The 17,813-nt window shown below is 37.4% G+C and overlaps 1 pseudogene; it reads right to left on the bottom strand.

The window, feature by feature from the left end:
- Positions 1–3,924: 3,924 nt before the first annotated feature.
- The window catches only part of LOC102831787, a 27,038-nt pseudogene continuing 13,149 nt past the window's right edge, over positions 3,925–17,813 (bottom strand).

The raw sequence follows: 17,813 nt of genomic DNA, 5'->3' as shown, positions 1-17,813 counted from the left end.
ATTTTTAATCTATTTTTCTGTTTGTGTGTAAGGTATGTCTCTTCTAGACAGCATATTGAAGGATCCTGTTTTCTAATCCATTTTACTACTCTCTGTCTCTTGACTGATGCATTTAATTCATTGACATTCAGGGTAATTTTTGATGTTGTTAAGCGCTGTCGAGTCGATTCTGACCCATAGCAACCCTGTATAGGGTTTCTAAGGATCAGCTGGTGAACTTGAACCACTGACCTTGCAGTTCAAACGACTTTGCAGTCTGATGTGTTTGCACACAGCACCACATCTGGATTAATTGGTGCCATTTTGCAGTTTTTTTTGTATGTGTGTGTGGTGCTATTGGTTTCTTTGTTCTAAATGCTTTTTGTGTGGTTTTTCTTGTAAATTTATGCATAGTTTTAATGTTTCCAAAATCTTTTTCACTTTGCCTTTTCTTGATTTGATGTGGAGATGTACTAATTTTACATTGTTATTAATTTCTTCCTCATTTTAATTTATTAAATTAATAAATTATTTAATTTTTAATTTCTTCCTCATTTTAAAAAGCCTGTTTTATCCTGATCTCCTCACCACCTGGATCTCTGTAATTATACTTTTCTCTTTTTTTTTTTGCTTTGTAGTTGTCCTGATCATGACTGACATGCAGGATCCCCTATTTTCAGTCTTGTAGTTTTATTTTGCTTTGGACTCTTCCATATCTGGACTGAGTTCTGGGTGCTGTTGCCACATACGTCAGTTTCTGGTTGTTGTCTGCTCTTGTTGGTTCTCAGTCCAAAGAATTACCTTTAATATGTTTTGAAGTGCTGGCTTGGCTTTTACAACATCCCTTAATTTTTGTTTATCCTAAAATGATCTAATTTTGCTGTTGTATTTGACAGCTTTGCTGGATACAAGATTCTTGGTTAGTAGTTTTTTTCTTTCAGAGTTTTGTATATGTCTTCCCATTCCCTCTTGCCTGCATTGTTTCTACTGAGAAATCAGAGCTTAATTTTATGGGTATTCCTTTGTAGGTTATATTTATTGTGTCCCTAGCTGCTTTCAGGATTCTTTCCTAGTCTTTGGTTTTAGAGAGTTTGATTATGATATGTCTTAGTGATTTTCTTTTGGGGACTATCTTGCCTAGTGTTAGGTCAATTTCTTGAATGCTTATCTTCTCATCTTTCTAGATGTTAGAGAAATTTTCTTCCAACAGTTCTTCAACTATCTTTACTGTGGTTTTCTTTGTTTCTTCCTAGTCTGGAATTCCAATCACCTATAAGGTATTCCTTTCTAAAGGCACGAATCTTTGCCTTTCTTCAGATTTTTTTATTCTTTTTACTGACTGTTCTTTTATCTTAGCTGTATTGAGAGGTTAAGCTTGCTAATTCTGGCTTCCATAGATTCATTTCTACTCCTTTGTCCTTTTAGTGTATTGTCCATTTATGATATTTTAGTATTGGTCATCTGGACCTCTGTTTGAAGGTTTTGTATTGTCTCCTAAGCTATGTCTATTTTATTTGACTGTTCGTGTGTCACTTTTGTGACTTCTTCCTTATTTTTCTTGATTTTTCTGTGGATCATTTGGATGTACCTCAATAGCAGTCTCCTGAATTCTTTTTCAGCTAGTTCCAGAGCATCTTCTCCCTTAAAAGCAATTCCTTGCTTTTCCTCTTGGTTGTTTATTGGAACTACTTTGTCTTATTTCTGCACATGAGCAGAAATTTTCTGCTGCTTTGTATTAATTTAATGAATGTATGTTAGTATATTCTTAAGCACTCTCCAATTGCCTCCTGTGTGATCAGAAGATGGGCTTCTTTGTTCACTTTCTTCAGTCCAATTCAGAGTGTTTTTAGCAGTTGTTGTTGGCTGTTCGCACTGCCCTAGTGCATAACAATTGGTGTTGGCTCTTGACCAATTGGTGAGGTTTTAGAGAGCGCAGTTGTACATTGGCTGTATGGCCACAGTTGCTGTCTCCTTTGTCTCTGTAAGCCACAGGCAGGTTTCTGCCACATGAATGCTCTTTTGTCTCTCAATCTGCTCACTCCCGTTCAAAATGGCTGTGGTGGCTCACATTGGCCACCCCAAATCAGAAGTTACACCCTTTCCTCTTTCTGTTAAAATTCTTTCTCTCCGTAAGCACTCGATCCTCTTATTTATCCCTTTACTGAAGTTAAGAGTTCTGGGACCATCCCCTGAATCTGTTTAATTCTGTTTTCCATGTTTTTGCTGAAGAGGGTCTACACAGCTTTTCTGCCTAGTCCACCACCAAGTCAGATGCCTGTGTGACCCTCTCCTGAGTTCTTGCTTTATATTATTTTCTTGGAGGTTTAGTTAAGTGTGTTGTGTGTTGTTGCTTTTGTGTGGTGTCATGTTGAGCCTAGTTCATACTAATTGCTTTAACTGCCCATTTGGGCTCTGGCAGACAAGGAAAAGTCCAAAGAGTCAAGGAGTCCAAGTATTCTAATGTATAGTTCTGTAAAGTACAGCTGTATTGGAGAACACAGTAGGCCTCTTCTCTTCCTTCTAGTCCTGTACCTTGGGACTCATAACTCTGATTTTGTACTGCCCAGTCCCCACCCATTCTACTTATAGGTCAGGAGGCTTTAAACAGTAATTACTCCTTATTGGGGACCCTGCTCTGGTGAGCTTAACTTCAGTTGCTAAGTGGCCATGTGGTCAAGAGATGGGGTGACCTTTACAAAAACCATATGAGGACAGAAAATTGTCTTGATTCCTTAACCAGAGCAGTAATTCTACCTTTCAATGTGAAAATCAAGTTCAGGCTCTACACAAAACCCAGAAGTATTTATACCAAACCCTACACAGGGTCGCTATGGGTCAGAATCAACTCGATGGCACTTCACAACAACAACAATATAAAGACACAGGAAGTAAGAATACACATATTTTTAAGTACATTTTTATTTTTTCTGAATAAACGTATTTTATCACTCTCAAATACAACATTTTATCCTAAATTTTATGCTTGAATGTTTGATTTATAGGAAGTTCTAAACTTTCAAATGGGTTCTGTACCCAATATTCTTTTATGTTAGATTTGAGACTCAGGACCTACATTCCTATAGATATGATGACATAAATGCCATTCTTAAATTTCCAGAATAGTCCACAGGAACAGTTCACTCATGCTCAAGTGTAAAAATGAGCTTCCCATCCCTCTTGATATTAATACGTATTTGCTTTTATATTCTAGTATTTTAAAAATCAAGATTGATCTTAAAATTAATATGCATGTTTAGTATATTGCTGCTACTCCCCAAAAGCTATTGAACTAAACTAAGCCTCACAGTTGAGCTATAGGTTTTATTGTTACCAGTTATTTCTGGGCAAGTGAGTTTCCTTCTTATTCAAAATATTTAACTACTTTCTCTGAATTTTCACTCACAGTACATAAATACACCAAATATGAAAAAGAAAAAACTTTCTCATATTTTATGACTTATCTCGTACCTTTGGTAGTCTCTTTTGTTCCTGTAAGTATACATGGCACATTTTCTTTTTTGCTAGTTACATAGGCAACTAAATGATATTTTTGATAGTTTTCTTAGTTTTTTTCTATAGACAGCGTATTTTTGAGTGTTAACTTCAAAGATCTAAAATGAACTGAACTGGGTAACACTTATCATATACCCAACTCACTTCTAAATATGATTTAAATATGGGTTTGATACAATCATAAAATAATAAAAATTTTTGAAATAAACATTCATGCATTTATTGACAATCTAAAGCAAACATTTCAATTTTTAGCATCAACAAATATAGCATTAAAAGGCACAAGAGCTGGACAGTTGGAAATTAAAAAGTTATGGCATTTAGGCATATTGATTTAAAAATTATCTTCTAAAAGCAATAATCAAGAGGCATATTTACTTTCAATCACTCTTATCTTAAGAGGCTTATACTGTTTGAGGACTATCTTCTTTTTCATTGATTTTTTTTGGGGGGGGTCTTCACATGAGTTAAGATGTGAGTTTTCAGGTTAGTTGACTGAATAAACTTCATGTTGCTACCTTGAAAGGGGCACAAAAAACGTTTCTTCCCAGTGTGGATTCGTACATGTGTCTGCAAATGAAGTCCAGGGAAAAGCGCTTTCCGCACCCTTCAAATGTGTGCTGGTATGGCTTCTCTCCAGTGTGAACCAGAAAATGTCGTTTTACCTTTGACTTCTCAAAGAAAGCTTTCCCACATTCTGCACATACATGGTCTCGGGGATCATGAACTAGGAGATGCTTTCTCAAGGTGGATTTATCCCTAAACATTCTTGTGCATCCACTCTGAGGACAGACGATTGTTTCTGGGTCATATTCTTTATTCATTCTAGACTTTTTCCTAGTGAATTCTGACAGCTGTTTTGGATCTGTTAAGTCAGTACCAGGTATTCTTCCAGGAGGACACTTCTTGCCAGTCATGTACTCACAATAATAATATTCCAGGGAATTCTCTTTAATAACCGCTTGAGGAAGATTTTGTTTTCCCCCTTTCCCACATGTTCCAAAGAACATTCAAGTAGTGACTTATCTACAAGAACCTGTTGAGCAAGCTCTTGCTCTGACTCTTCTTTCAGATATTCCAAAGATTTAAAAAGTAAGTCCCTTTCTAAAATGGGTTCAGAATATTCACCTCTTATTTTGCATTCTAAGTAACAGTCAGAGAAGGACTTCTCCTCTCCAACAACCTGAAAGCTAGTCTCATAGTACACATTATCATCATGTAAGGTTCATGTTGTATTAGCATGTTTCTATGTTTCTTTGCTTTTGGTACTTGGGGTGCCTTGACTTGGCTTCACTTAATCACAATATGGGCCTTTTCCCTCATTCCTTTATGGCAACTCTTTCTTGGTCTTTTCTTCAGTCCATGTCATCCTACCTGCTTGCTCCTTGGAGATTTATATTAGCATCTACCCTTTGCTTCCTAGGTAGTCATGTTCTGGTTAAGTGGTCTTCAGCAAGCACCTGCTGCTATAGTCAAAGATCTGAAGGGAAGGGCCTCTTCTGAAATCTTCATCCTATACTTCCAGTACTTAGTACCTTTATTCCTTGCTTCTTCCCACCAAAAATTTCTTAATACTTTTGCTCTAGTAATTCTATTCCTAGAAATCAAGCCCAAGGGAATAATTAGAGATGTTGTATTTTCTATCTGTCTGCTTTGCATACACAAATAGGCTGTGCCCCAGGTAGCTATGTTGTTGTGAAGTGCCGTTGAGTCAATGGTTTCTGAGGAGCAGCTGGTGAGCTTGAACCACCGACCTTGCAGTTCAAATGGCTTTGCAGTCTGGCGCATTAACCCACAGCGCCATACCAAGACTAGATCCAGGTATAGAATATAGCAATAGAACAATTCAATATGGCCTTGACATCAGCCATTCTATGGGTACTATATTCATCTATGATTAACCTCGTCACATGAGATACTCAGTGTTGTCTGTGAAAGCTATTATTTTTATTTCTAGAAAGAAAATGACATATAATAAACAATAAATTCCTAAGGGGAAATGCTTAACTTTTCCCAAATTATGTATATCCATCCTTAGGTCATTGGGCAGGGGTGCTGTGGTTCTGATCAGATGCTATGTTCATGTCGTTACTGCCTCTTGACTATCACCATGCTGATCAAGGGTTTCACATGATTTCCTAGGCTTATGCCAGTTCCTGCCATGTGGCCCCAGGCCCACACTGTCCATTGAGAGGTGTGCAACCCCTGAATGTAGCATACTCAGGTGTCTCGTGCCCTGCAAAAGTAAGTGTAATAGCTCTTTTAACACTGATGATAAATCATTTATCTAAAGGTGCTCAGATCTTGCTCCGTAGGCTGGTAAGAAAGTCTTGTGTTGTCTTCAGTGTTACAGTAATTTCTTATGGGTCTAGAAGGTTCTTAGTGCAGGGACCCTGCCACTACACCACAAACTGACCAATCCCCTTTGTGGATTGCAAGCCCTGAATTTACACAGTAAATGGATCAATCTCTTGTAAGATGGTGGTCCAGCCAATTATTTTGGGAGAGTTAGAAGACAATGGGTAGAAAGTCCATATAAAAACAATTCATATCCCTGTAGATATGGTCAAGATTTATGTACAATTATGTTGTGTTACTTTTACCTACTTTGTTGTTGTTGTTGTTAAGTGCTGTTGAGTTGGTTTTTTTCATAGCAACCCTGGATAGGGTTTCAAGGAGCAGCTGGTGAGCTTGAACCATCAACCTTGTCGTTCAAATGAATCTTGCAGTCCAGTGCTTTATCCTACAGCACCATATATATAATAGTGAAGAAAATGTAGAAAAACTTAATGTTCCCAAATCAGAATCTATATGAAATATCATGTAGCTTTTATTTTTTGAAGAGTTAGTGATATGAGTCATGGTTACAATATATTGTTAAGTGGAAAAAACAGGCTTAAATATTACATTATATCAATATATGCCATAATTTTAAGTTTTAAAAACAGAATATAAAACAGAAAAATTCTTAGAAAAAAGGAACTAAACATAAATACATAAACATATTAATAGATTTCTCTGTATTTTCAAAGATTACTTATAAGACTATGTATTACTTTTTTTTTTTTGCTCTGTTTAAATTTTGACTATGTATTACTTTTACAGAAAGAAAAAAATACATTGCTAAATTAAAATAAATCTGTCTTTTATAGTATTGGATGACTACAGACAACAAATTTTGATATATAGAATGACAAATCCTAAAACTGGGGGTTAAGCAAATTTCCAAACATCTGGTGTTACAGAGGAGTTCTACTGTATGCTATTGTACATAACTTTCTTTTCTAGATAGGTATTGTGGAGATAAGGGAAAGAATGCGATTTGTCAGGTGTGATTTTAAAATTTGCTTGTGGACATTAAAAAGAAAAAAAGTCTCTAAAAGAAAATAAGACCACACACAATTTTTTATAGCAGGGTGACAAATGTCTCATTAGGTAAAGTGCATGTTGGCATAAGAATGAATGTAATTTATACTTGAATTTTGGGCTAATCAAATGACATATGTTTTATTGTCCTACAGTTATATTAATGAGCAATATTTAATTAAAAGCTAATTGAATATTCCAGGCAGCAATTATCTTGCAATAGAGATGCCAAATCTGACACAAGGAGGCAGGTGAGCAGAAAGCAGAACTCAAGTAATTATTCCTCTGGGAGATGGAAAAAAAAGGAACCACACCATGCATTGCCACAGTGAGAGGTGTGTGAAGATTCTGCCTTACACTGTGGTGTTCCCTTTGTTAAACCTTGTTTAGAGTTTCTTATTGAGATAAACCGTAGCTAAGCCCCAGCAAATGTAGTCAGTGTTCATTCAATCAAAAATGTAGTTCTAAAGATAGTCTTTGAGCTCAACCTAGAGAAAGGGTAGTGAGTCTCACTCACTACTCATTAATACAAACACCAATTGTGTCTGATGTAGCCTGGGCATGCACCCTTAAAACAAGGTATTAAAGATAAAGGAAACAAAACAAAAGAAAATCTCTAGTTAAAGCAGAGGAATATTAGGTAGAATCCATCAACTGAATTTGAATGGGATCTTTTTATTTATAGAGACATCTAAAATCACACACACACACACACACACACACACATGCATGCTATTGTTGTTAAGTGCCATTGAGTCAGTTATCACTCATAGCAACCCTGTATAGGGTTTCCAAGGAGCAGTTGGAGGGTTTGAACTGCCTTATGGTTCACAGTTCAGTGCTGATCCACAGCCCATGCCAGAAGTCCCACATATACATACATACATATATACTGGGCCATGAGGGCTCCATATATACATACACCCAAACATATGTTGTTGTTAAGTGCCATAAAGTTGGTTCTGACTCATAGTGACCCTGTATAGTGTTTCTGAGTAGCAGCTGGTGGGTTTGAACTGCCTAACTTGTGGTTTAAAGTTCAGTGCTGATCCAACAGCACCATACCAGGAGTCCTATTTTAAATGTCTCTATAAATTAAAAGATTCCATTTAAATGTATTAATTTATACATATAACTACATACATATATGTTTATATGTGTATACGTATGTATTAAGGACTCCTGGTGTAGCCCTGCTGCAATGTTGAAGACTAATGATAACCCAGTGAAACACATCATAACATGGATAAACTTGGAGTATATTATGCTGAGTGAAATACATATATCACAAAATGACAAATACTGTATGAAACCACTATTATAAAAAGTTAAGAGAATGTTTTACACACAAAAAGAAATAATCATTCTTTGATGCTTATTAGAGATGTGATGGGAAGGAAGGGCAAATCATTAACCAGAGAGTTGTTGTTGTTATTAAGTTCTGTCAAGGTAGTTCTGACTCATAGCGACCCTGTATAGGGTTTCCAAGAAGCAGCTGGTGAGCTTGAACCACTAACCTTGCAGTTCAAACCAACTAGACATGTATTAAAGGGGGTGAATGGGAAGGCAATATATAGTAGAGGGGAGGACAGCACAAATGATGATTGACAACAGAAATCACTATCAGGTGCACAGCAGTAAGAGACAACGAAGTTAAATACTATTATTACACACAATTCTGAAATAATAGTAATCATAAACAACATCTATGAATAGATGCATAGGTAGATACGCAAGCTGAACAAATGTGGAAGTGTAAATGTGAGTACACTAATAGGTATATAGAGGTTTGGTAAAGAATACTTTTACTTGTGTATTTGTACACATAAATATATCCATCCTTATTGTAGAGCAGACATGGGGCAAAGTTGTGAAAATTTCTTAGCCATAACCAAACACCTTAATAGAAGGACTCTCTGGATTTGGGAACTTAGGACCACAGTCTGAAGGGACAACTAGGTCAATTAGACTAACACAATTCACAATGTTCTAGTCTACTTTGGTGAGTAGTAACTTGGGTTTAAAAGGTAAGAGACCATCAGAGATGCAAAGAAGTGTAGCCTCTCTTCATCTGGAGCAAAGAAGTGTGAAGAAAATAAAAATCTCAAAGAAACATTTAGTCCAAAGGGCTAACGAGCATGCAAACCACAGTGTCTACAACCTGGAGAGCTAAATAGTGTCTGGCTACAACTACCAACTGTTCTGATCAGGATCATAGTAGAATTTCCTGGACAGAGAGGGAGGGAAAAAAAATGTAGAATGAAATTTAAAAAATGTAAAAACTACAGACTTATTCATCTCTGTCTGATAGACAGTAAAGGAACTCCCAAGACTTTAGGCCCTTAGACATCTTTCAATCCCAAAACTGAATCAACTTCTGGGATCAACTTCCAGCCAAACAGTATTCAGGCCTATAAACTGAATGCTGACAGGAGAAAGAAACGTACCCCTCAGTACAGTCGACAATGTGAGACCAAAAGGGCAGCATTTGCACCAAATCCAAGTTCAGAAGCCAGGAAGGGACAGGAAAGAAAGACAAATGAAAATGGGAAACTCAGGGAGGAAGACTGTTACGTTGAAGGAATTACAACCAATGTCACGAAACAAATTGCGTATAAATTATTGATCAGAAAACTAATTTGCTCAGTAAACCTTCACCCAAACTACAATCTAAAAACATTAACATTTGTAATAAAGCTATTTAATCTGTTTTTATAACTGAAAATCCCCAAAACAACTTAATTATTTTGAGTCCTTTCAAGTTTTCTGCCCAAAATCCATACTGGGGAAATGAACATAGTACATTGGCACCTGCTATTTTAATTTCTTCATTTTATGTCTCTCAAAGTTATAGTTAAATGCTTAAATTTCAATGAGTGGCTCTCTTGTCCAACTATAATAAAATGTCAGTTATCTGGGATCCTATTAACTGTTTGGCAGATTTCTGGTGGTAAATAATTTTATGGTGGTGCATTTGCAAAGTTTGTTACATTTCCATAAATCAACAAAATAAACATAGACAAAATCCCCCAGACTGTTCCTACTAGAAGACATTTATTGTTTGGCATCATAATGCAACTAACGGATACTGTATTTGCAGATGGCATATCTCTGTCCTCCCCTTATCTGAGGTGACTGTGGAAAGTCAGCGTCAGATCAGCTGTCTGGTTTGTGGCCTAAAACTCCCATAGGAAAACTCTGTCTTTCAAAGCAAAAATGATAGTCAGGAATCTGGAAAATTATTTCACTTCCCAGCTATAGGCTAATGCCCTGGACTGCAAAGTTGGTTTGAACTTCAGGGTCAGTGGTTCAAGCTTACCAGCTGCTCCTCAGAAACCCTATACAGGGTCAATATGGGTTGGAATCGACTCAATGGCACTTAACAACAATAACAACACTTAATTTTAAAATTACTTATTAAATTGAACAAAGAGGTCAATAAAATGAGAATATGGTAAATGCTCAGAACTTATCTGAAAAGACTTCAGAACTTTACAATGACAGATCTCCTTTTAAACTTGATTTGGACTAAGAACATGCTTCACAGAAATTTTGAGATTTTGTGAGGAGCAGAAGAAATGCTTTGCAAATCTCTGGCAGGAAGGAGAGGGGTGATGGAACTTTTGAGTGAGTGTGTGAGCCATAGTTTCACATCCCAGGACAGATGTTTGATGAAGAGGCAGGGAACGAAGAAGACCATCAAGACATCTAGAGCGAATATTCAGTTGCCACTAGAATTATAGCTGGAGAATTTAGGAGGCAAGGGGGATAGTTTGCACCATGGCAAACTGATGTTGCACTGATTTTATTTTAATTTTCAATGTAAAAAAAAACACAAACATAAAACAAGAGAAGGAAACAGAGGGAGAAAAACAGAAACAAAAAGAAATGAAAACTCAGCTGATTAGCATTGTAAATTTTACAAAGCTTGCTGGGGAAACTCATGTCAAACAAGCCAGTCAGGTAAGAAAACTGGTAAGAACATAGTCTCAACAGGGTCTTGAAAAAAAAATTACAGAAAGATTTTTATCAGTATAGGATTTGAATTAGGTTTAGAACTGAGTGATTTTTTTTTTTTTTTTTAAGTTTTTGTGAATTGGGTGAAAGTTTACATAACAGCAGTTTTTCATTTAACAATTCATACACATTTTGTTTCATGTCATTGATTGTAATCCCAACAATGTAATATCACTTATCCCATGTCTTTCCTGTTTCCATTCCCTTTTGATCTCAAATGAGTGATTATTCTATGGTGTGCATCCCTCCATAGTGTTATCCTTCACCTTATAAACCTGTTTATTGTTTGACTGAAAACTGAGTGATGAGGATGAGTTCATTTCCAGACCTGAAGGGTGACTACAGACCAGGCTCAGGAGCTCCACTAGTCTCTATCCAACCAATTGTTGTTGTTGTTGTTAAGTGCCATCGAGTCGGTTTCGACCCATAGCGACCCTGTACTGGGTTTCCGAGGATGTAAATCTTTACGGGAGTAGAAAGCCTCATCTTTCTTCCGCGGAACAGCTGGTAGTTTCGAACCGCTGACTTTAAGGTTCGCAGCCTGATTCATAACCACTACGCTACCAGAGCTCCTTATCCAACCAATAGGCCTGGCTTTTTTATGATTTAGAGTTTTGTTCCACGTTTTTCTCTTCTCTCTCTCTATCCAGGAACTTAGTCATTCTTTTTAGAGCAGTTGGCAGTGGTAGCAGAGCACCATCTAATTCTTTTGCTCTCAGGATTGTGGAGACTGATAAATCTGGGTGAATTTAGGGTGGGATTTAACTACTCAGGGCTAGGTGAAGCAGGTAGACCATGGTCACTGTTGATTGATATATGGGCACAAAGCAGAATTTTCAAGCAGTTGTGCACTAAAATTTTTAGGATTCTTTTTTTGTTTTCTTTCAGAGCAGGCTTCTACAACAGTAGCTAGGCTTCCTGTTTTGTAATTTTGGTAAATTTCCATGTTTAGTTTTCTAAGTTGTTCGAACAGAGCATGGGAACACTGAATGTTTTAAAATTGGGAAAGGTGTGCGACAGGGTTGTGTTCTTTCACCATTCTTGTTCAATATGTATGCTGAGCAAATAATACGAGAAGCTGGGTTCTATGAAGGAAAATGTGCCATCAGGATTGGAGGAAGACTTATTAACAACCTGAGATATGCAGATGATACAACCTTGCTTGCTGAAAGTGAAGAGGACTTAAAATATTTACTGATGAAGATCAAAGAGCACAGTCTTCCGTATGGATTACAACTCAATGTAAAGAAAACATAAATCCTCACCACTGGACCAATAAACAGCATTCTTATCAATGGAGAAGAGATTGAGGTTGTCAAGGAATTCATTCTTCTTGGATCAACTATCAACACTCGTGGAAGCAGCAGTCAAGAGATCAGACGACGTATTGCATTGGGCAAATCTGCTGCACAGGAACTTTTTAAAGTATTGAAGAGCAGAGATGTCAGCTTGAGGACTAAGGTGCGCCTGACCCAAGCCATGGTATTTTCAATAACCTCATATGGATGCGAAAGCTGGACAGTGAATAAGGAAGATCGTAGAAGAATCGATGCCTTTGAGTTGTGGTGTTGGAGGAGAATACTGAAAGTGCCATGGACTGCCAAAAGAACCAATAGATCTGTTTTGGAAGAAGTGCAACCAGAGTGCTCCTTGGAGGCCAAGATGGCTAGGCTTCATCTCTCATACTTTGGACACATTGTCCGGAGAGAACAGTCACTGGAGAAGGATGTCATGCTGGGTAAGGTGGAGGGTCAGAGAAAAAGAGGAAGACTCCCAACGAGATGGATCAGCCAGGCGACATCACTGATGGCGTCAAGTGTGGCGGCGGTAGTGAGGTTGGTCCAGGATCGGACATTGTTTCGTTCTGCTGTGCATGGGGTCGCTATGAGTTGGTTCCGACTCAATGGCACCTGACAACAACAACAACAAGTCCATTCTCTTTTCTTAGTCTTTATTTCTTATAAAAAACCTTAACAATAGACTACTTTAAACTTTTTTGACTACATATTCATATCATCTATAGAATGATAACTGTATATACTTATTTCATGCTTGGACAAGTTTTAATCTGGGATTACCAATGACTTCCATTTCTCTCCACTCATCTCATTTTTTGTGAAAATATGACTGTATTTTATAATTTTTAATAACAATTCCTTTGCCCTATTCACTTCCTAGGACTGTCATAATGAAGTACCGCAATTGGGTGGTTTATAAGAACAGAAATTCATTGTCTAGCAGTTCCGGAGGCAAGTAGTCTGAGTTGACAATGAATTCTGGGTATTGGCAGGGCCATGTTTTCTTTGAAGACTCAAGGGGAACCTTTCATGTCTCTCTCAGCTTTTCTTAGTCCCAGGTGTTCCTTGGTTTGTAGCTGCAGCATAACTCCCTTGGTACATGGCTCCTTTGTCTCTCGTCTGTTCACTTTTATAGGACATCTCTCAAATTGTATTAATACTAGCTCTACTCTGGTATATCATGCTAACTTAACTGATGACATCTTAAAATACCCTATTTCCAAACAAGGCCATGTTTGCAGGTACTAGTCACATAAATCAATCCAGGCTGCCACCATAGTCAAAGGGTTTTTGAGATTTGGGAGTTTTAATCATGTTATCTTACCTACTTTGGCTTTTTTTTTTTTTTAATTAAGAGCAAATACAAAAACATTCTCAATCTTGTCTCTTATTATGTGGCAGTTGTCAGTCTCTTTATTAGTTATTTTATCTGTCCCTGGACCTTTTAGGCACAGTGGAAAATTAATATACTTTCCTTGTCAATTTAGTGCCAACTGTGCCATTTACTTCTGTGGCTTGAGAAGTGACTGCAAATAAAAAAGTTGCCTCTATTTTGTAGCACTGATGGCCTAAGGAAATTAACAGATAAAACAGTGTTCAGTGTCTAATCTGGGGATAAAGCCAAGAATTAGATGAGAAAGCTTATAAAACAGATTAGATTTGCAATCTGAAAACTCACACAGCCATCTGGGCAAAGAAATATTAATGGCATACTGAAATGTGAATTCTAACATTTCTTTTCATCTTCAAGATGAGCAATGAAAATATGATCCTCATTGAGCTACAGAGTAACATATAGTGAATTCCAAAATATAAAAAGAGATGTGTTTATTTGGTTTGTTATCACTCTATCATTATTTTGCATTAACAGCTGTATTTAGTCTGAACCAGACCTTCATCTGCTATTGAAATATCTGGGAATAATTAGACATGAGCTATATTACTGAACAAAATTGCGAGACTGAAATTTACACAAATGAGGTCTTCTGAAATGATGATACAAGTCATAATAATATTTCTGGAATAAAACAAAAAACAAAGCCGAAGAGAGAATGAAGTCAATCAGGCAAACAGAAGCCAGCATTCCAGCACTTTGAAAAGTTTAATTAGCATATTGTGAAATTCAATGGTGGGCAGAGCTATTCCAACTTTATACAATGATCAGTGACTCTTGTAATAAGGCTGCTTATAATTTAATTGAAATGACAGAGAAGGTAGCAGTTAGAGATAGGCTGTAATAGTCCACATTTGACTTTAAATGTTCCTAGGACACCAGTTGCTCCTTGGAAATCCTATACAGGATTGCTATGAATAGGAATCAATTTGACAGCACTTGGAGTCTTGGTGTGGCATTGTGGGTAATGTGTCAGACTGCAAAGCCATTTGAACTGCAAGGTCGGCGGTTTGATCTCACCAGCTGCTCCACGGAAACCATATACAGGGTTGCTATGGGTTGGAAACGACTCCACGGCACTTAACAACAACAACAATAACAGCTCTTAGGATCATTGGTAGGAAGTCTTCAAGAGATCCATGCTATATTTGCATCATAAAATACAATATTGGAGCGCTGGTCACAGAGCAGGTTTAATCTACCAGCCACTCCGCAGAAGAAAGATGAGGCTTTCTACTTCCACAAAAATTTAGTCTCAGAAGCCCTCTCCAGGGTTGCTATGAGTCAGGCCTGACTCCACCAGACACAGTTTAGCTTTCAGTGGAGTCTTGTGTCCCATTATCTCCTCCTCACCTTCCTCCTTTCAAAGACATGCAACATTTGAGTGACAATTGACATCCCATTCTCCCTTCCTTCTTCCTTTTATTTATTTTTTTCTCTTCTTCCTCTTAATATGTTAGTGGTCATAAAGCAAACAAACCCAAAACATGCACAACAAAGCCACAAAAAATCATATATCTATTCAAACAAAAAATGTATAATTTGTAAGTAAAAATATGGTTTGTAAATGATAGATTTGTAAGCATGGTGATATGTACTCAAACATTTTTTTGATAGAGATAACTTTAGCAACAAGTCTAGAGATCATTGCTTTTAGTCCCGTAGTTGTACTAGTTGTCTATTATTGCGTAAAACGTTATCACAAACTTAGTGGTTTAATATGCCCACTTCCATTGAGTAGATAGCAACTCATAACCACCCCAGAGAACAGAATAGAACTGCTTGTTAGTGTTTCCAAGTCTGTCAGTCTTATGGAAGCAGACTGCTTTCTCTTTCTCCTGTGAGTTTTAACTGCCAACCTATCAGTTAGCAATCTAATGCTAACCCATTGTGCCACCAGGGGTCATTAATGACTTAAGATGCTGTTGTTACTAAGAGCCATTAAGTCAGCTCTGACTCATAATGATCCTTTATAGGATTTCCAAGGAGTTCAAACTGAGTTCAAACTGGTGGGTTTAAACTGTGCTTAGCAGTCCTGTGCTTAATACTACCTCAGTCATACAGCATAAGTCCTGCCACACTAGGACTCCATGACTTAAGATAACACCCATTTATTGTCTCATAGTTTCTGTGGGTCAGCAGTCTTGTTACAGTTTAGCTGCATTCTCTGCTTACAGTCTTACAAGGTACAAGCAAGGTGTCAGCCTTATGGTTATTGGCAAAATTCAGTTTGTTATGCTGCATGATTGAGGTCCTCCTTTGCTTGCTGGCTTTCAACTGGAGTTTGCTCTAAACTCCTAGAGGCATCTTGAAGCTCCTTGTTACATGGCCCTCTTCCATGCCCTCTTACAACATGACAGTTTACTTCTTTAAAGCCAGTAAGAGAATCTCTTTCTCTAAATTGCCAAGACAAAATGTTATATATTGTTACTGTTGTTAAGTGCTGTCAGGTAGGTTCCAACTCATAGTGATTCTGTATAGGGTTTCTAAGGAGTGGCTGGTGAGTTTGAACCACCAGCCTTGTACTTCAAAGTAACCTTGCAGTCCAGTGCTTATCCTACAGAGCCATACCAGGACTCCAAGCCTCATATAATGTTACATAATCATGGGAGTAATTCATCATTCTGATTTAGTTCCTAGTGCTGCTGTGACAAAAAAAAAAAAAAGAATACATTTCTAGCCTTTAAAGCCACAGTGGCTTTAAAGACTAGAAATTTATTCTCTGAATTTTGGAGGCTGGGAGTTAATTCAGGGCATCATCCATGAACAGTGGTGGTGGTTATGTGCTGTGGAGTCGGTTCCGACTCATAGCCATCCTGTACAGGGTTTCTGAGGCTGTAAATCTTTACGGGAGCAAAGAGCCTCATCTTTCTCCAATGGACCAGCTGGTAGTTTCTAACTGCTGATCTTGTGGTTTGCAGCCCAATTTGTAGCCACTACGCTACCAGAGCTCCTCCGTAATTGGCAGCATCAGGAATTCCTTGTTGTGTATTTGCCCTCTTCATGTATCTGTCTATTCTCTTGTAATTCAGAATTGATTAAGTTTAGGATCACGCTACTCGCTACTCTCGGAGGACCTCAGAAACATAACAAAAGAAATCCCCTATTTCCCAACAAGATCATATTTACATGTACAGGGGTTAAAGATTTCAACACATATTTTTGCAAGGCACAATTAAATTGACAACATCATCATAGTCATAGGTCACTTTCACCTTCAGAGGGAGGGAAGCATAGAAGGCAGGTAGGTATACCAGCGGGCAGAACCTTTTGGAGTCATCTTAAAATTCCTCTTCCACAATAGTAATAGGAACAGTGAGTTCTGCAGAGCTTTCATAACTCATATGGACTCCTTTAATAGGGAAGATGTCTTGGAGAGAGTGAAATATATATCTACCAGTACTTGAAGTTTAGGTGGTGCACATCCAAGAAGTTTGCAGTCATCTTAAGGGATTTCAAACAGATCTAATGCTTGGGAAGTTGGTGAATTTATCTACTACCAAATCTTGGATGAAATTCACTACCATTGAGTCAGTTGTGATTCATAGTTACCCTGTAAAGGAGTTCCAAGACTCCAAATCTTTATGGGAACAGACACCCTCATCTTTCTTAGAGGAGTGGCTGGGAAGTTTGTACTGTTAACCTTATGGTTAGCAGTCTAGTACCCATTTTACATGCCCAAGAGCCCCTTTTGAATCTTAAGCAACTTAATTTTTAGTAACCTGACATCAGATTTAAAGATCCTATGCTGTAACAAAGACTCAAGGTTGTCCTCTAATGTCCATTTCCCCCTAATTTTAGCAAAACTCCTATTTCTCATCTGGGCACATAACCTCTTGGAATAAAGATTACAGTTTTTAATATATCTTATTGATAAATCAATCACATGTCTAAATTACTAAGTTCTACCAAATGGGATGTAAACTAATGTAAGCATAGTGTACAATTGGTTGTAAGTATCGTAAGGATATGCCTGTCTTCTTCCTAGTGGCCAGACTCTACACATAAAATTTATAGATTTACCAGCTACTTAACAATCAAGGTGCGTTGGAAATGGAAACTACACATGGCAGAACAACAATGTTGAAGGAGCCTGGATCTTGTCACCTTGGAATATTATTCTCATTCAAGATTATTATTGTATTTCTTGAACTTGAGAAAAATAATTAAACACATTAAACCACTGTTATTTTTAGTGTCTGTGTTTTTAGAGCTGAATCTAATTTTTTTTTTTTTTTACTGGGTAA

This window comes from Chrysochloris asiatica, unplaced genomic scaffold (genome assembly GCF_000296735.1).
Source record: "Chrysochloris asiatica unplaced genomic scaffold, ChrAsi1.0 scaffold00151, whole genome shotgun sequence".
Classification (NCBI taxonomy): Eukaryota; Metazoa; Chordata; class Mammalia; order Afrosoricida; family Chrysochloridae; genus Chrysochloris; species Chrysochloris asiatica.
This window is presented reverse-complemented; position numbering and strand designations above follow the sequence as displayed.